Source organism: Papaver somniferum, chromosome 1 (assembly GCF_003573695.1).
Source record: "Papaver somniferum cultivar HN1 chromosome 1, ASM357369v1, whole genome shotgun sequence".
Classification (NCBI taxonomy): Eukaryota; Viridiplantae; Streptophyta; class Magnoliopsida; order Ranunculales; family Papaveraceae; genus Papaver; species Papaver somniferum.
This window is the reverse complement of record NC_039358.1, coordinates 135,174,355-135,177,722: the sequence shown is the minus strand read 5'-3', so window position 1 is coordinate 135,177,722 and position 3,368 is coordinate 135,174,355. Positions and strand designations below refer to the sequence as shown.

At 36.2% G+C, this 3,368-nt stretch overlaps 1 long non-coding RNA gene across 2 annotated transcripts; it reads left to right on the top strand.

The window, feature by feature from the left end:
- LOC113301684 lies at positions 1-3,063 on the top strand. Of its 2 annotated transcripts, none has more exons than XR_003336433.1 (3): positions 1-185; positions 1,857-1,941; positions 2,902-3,063. It is a non-coding gene; the product is annotated as an uncharacterized LOC113301684 (long non-coding RNA). The 2 variants fall into 2 exon arrangements; XR_003336434.1 differs by having other exon boundaries at positions 1,857-1,963.
- Positions 3,064-3,368: the final 305 nt, after the last annotated feature.

Here is a 3,368-nt window from a genome sequence, read left to right as displayed (position 1 = left end):
CTTCTTTTTCATTCTTCTTATCTTTCATTCTTCCCCGTTCCTTCTTCTTTCCTTATTTTGGTCGATTTTGTCGACGAAGCTAGCTTAATTCTATGCGAGTGATTCATCAAGGTTTATTAGTTAGTTGTATGATGGAGAGGGTGATGGTGCTGAAGTTGTTCGATTACAGGAAGAAGCAGAAAAGGGTAAGCTAATTTAGGCTTCAAATTGATTAATGTTTATTTATGTAATAGCTCTGTGTTGATTGATTTTAGAGTGGGTTTAGCCTTAATTGAAGTATAGATGGATATATATGTTTAATTTTATTTCTTAGAGAATTAGGGTTTTCCTCTGTTCTTCCCCAAATTAGTAAATTAGGGTTGCCGAGTTTAATTAAGGTTGAAGAAGAGGGATTGGACGATGGTGGTTCGAAGAAGAATTGGGTTTTGATTGAGGTTCTGAATTGGAAGAAGAACAAGGTAATCAAGAGAATTGTTGCTGATGAAGCTCAAGTGACAAGTGAAGTTGAGTTAGTGAATTTGATTTATGAGATTGCCGACTTGAAGAGTTTGGTAATGAAGCTGAGATTTTGGTGGTAGTGGTATTGAATTAGTATGTGTTGGGCTGGTGCAAGTATAATCTGGATATGAAGTCAGTTAATGAAGATAAAGATGAAGTTGAAGATACTTTGAGGATGTGTGTGTTCAGTTGAGCCTAACTGGGATGTTGATGGTTGGTAACTGTACTTGTAAATTAATTTATAGGTTACGAAGATGAATTAGATACTAGAGTTGTAAATGGTGCTTTGCAGTAGAGGTGGAGATGAGTTTGGAACTGGAGTTGTTGAAGTTGCAAGAAAGGTATTGATGACGCTGTTATGAAGGTACGAGGTATGGCTGGATATTGAGGTGGTAACACAAGTGAAGCTGTTGATGCTGAACTGGTGAGAGAAATGAGGAGTCGAGAGCGAGGTGTTGTGAACTGAGTTAATGATGAACTGTGGTAGTTGCAAATGAAGTTGTAAGTTATAATGAAGGGGTTGGCTTGGGCAGCTAGTTTTTGGTTTTAAAAGAGATATAGAAATTTCAGTGTAGGAATTCGATTGTGTATATGTTTGTGTTGTTTGGAATGAAGCTTATGAAGAGGTTTGAAGAGTATGTGGATGAGCTTTAGATGATGGGATTGATGATATGAAGATTGTTTGGTGTTAGAATTGCAGTTAGAACAAATTGTATGATTCAAAATGTATTAGATTTCTGTTGTATTTAGATTATAAAGTTTTGTTAGAATGAATAGATTGAATTTGAGCTAGGATTAGAGTCTCAGTTGTATGTGAACCTTAAGCATGTCTGACTGAACTTATTCAGTCTGTTTTAGTTTTGTATAGCTGACTCAGTGTCTGACTGAGTTGAATCGTTGTCTGAGTTAACCGTTGACTTGACCTGACCTTCGATTAAACTTTGACCTTGACTTCCGTTGACTGTTAGATGACATGTCACTGTCAGTTTGACCGTTAATTGACTCACATGGACTGAACTTTAGATCAATGGGCTTATTTAGTGAATACTGAACTTGGGCTTAGTTCCATGTTTCTTAATTTGATATTTTGGACCTTTATGGTCCGAATTGACCGTTGGTTCCTTCTACAAGATTGTAGATACTCTTAAGACTTATCTATTGGACTATAGAATCATCCTAATTGAATTAGTAAACCTTTATGTGTGTTAAAGGTAGAGGATGAAAAGCTTAGAACCATTGATGGGCTTATAACCTTTAGATAGATCACTTAACCTATAATTAGAGAATTGTATGAGATTATGTTACGAGCCTTGTGTGAGTCTTTCGGCTAATCTTCAGAGTGCTTGTGTGATTAACAGTTAGTCGTTATTAATAACGATCGATTCAACGGATGATCTTGTAGACATCGGATCTCGAGGTAGGCGAGGCTTGTCATCAAAACAGGTGGAAACTATGTAACCTTCTGGTAATCATTGAGCTTTCTTTCTATCTGCGAGCATGATGTGTTATTTAATATCAGTATGTACAATGTTTGCAATGAATGTAAATATGAGTGTAATATGTGTTGTGTAAATCCCCCGTAAGGAGTGACCGTGTTTCCCCACGACTTCTTGCTATGTCCTATGTAGGCCTGGGAAAGCCGGTTGAATATTACACACTTTACATTTCTTAGTAGACCGGGGAAAGCCGGTTAAATATTACGCACTTTACTTTTTATATCTATAGTAGGTCGGGATAAGCCGGTTGAATATACATAGTAGGTCGGGGTAAGTCGGTTGATTATTATATATATTATTTTATTCAGGGGAAGTCACTCATGTGCATATTATACTTGATTGTGCAGTCTTAGTAGTATGACTGGGTACTATGATCTTGACTTAGGAAGAAATTCTAGGTTCATGACTGGATATGGTTATTATTCGGTGACTTCGGTCTTCGAATAATGATTGGGCCTTTTGTGAACCTGTTGTTTGGGGTCAGATCATAGTAATCAAAATCTTATTATATTCTAGACTTAGATGGTGGCATTGGGTTTTATGAGGTGTGCGCATTCCACGATAATATCTTACGGTACCTGGATTCATGCTATCATTTGAGACTGGAGTTATTCCTAGCATCTTCTCCTCCATTGAGTGAGACGAGGTTGGGATAACATATGTTGAGGTTGTTTAATTCTCTTCTCATAGATCCATCCGGAGGTGGATCTTTCACGGATATTACTACTATGGACGTAATATCTGGGGATATGAATTGAAGCAATCTTCTGCTCTATGTTGCGTGTATAAGATGTTTATCGTTATTCTTTAGTAGAACTGTGATGCATGTTAGTGATTACTAGAATGTTATAATGATAACCACTGAGCCCCTTTTTTGGTATGATGTGCTCACTTGTTCCCACTTCAGTTTCAGTATTCAGAAGAGGTGGTGCGCATGAAGATATTCGTTTCGTAGTTTGAAACTTTAGCCGATTAAGAACGTTTATGGATCTTTTATATATATGTATTCTTTGTTTATCTGTAAAACAACACATTAATATATTTATATCACTTGAGAGTTTTCATCTATTAAATATCAGAGTGTTTGGGAATTAGTTTTGTTTTACTTTATGCAATTATGTTCCTTAAGTTCGAAGATTTAGATTCTGTTACTACAGGTTTAGGCTATATTATTATTAGCTAAGCAGGTTTAGCTTTTGGAGCGTGACTAGTTGGTATCAGAGCTCACTATTAGATCTTACATGGGCGACAATAGGATTAGCCAGTGAACAAGATTAGTTTAGAACTGGGTTGGGTTTGTGAGATAAATCTTAATTCACTAAAAATAATCAATAATTAAAAGATGAATTGAAGTGTTTGATGGTTTTGTATAAC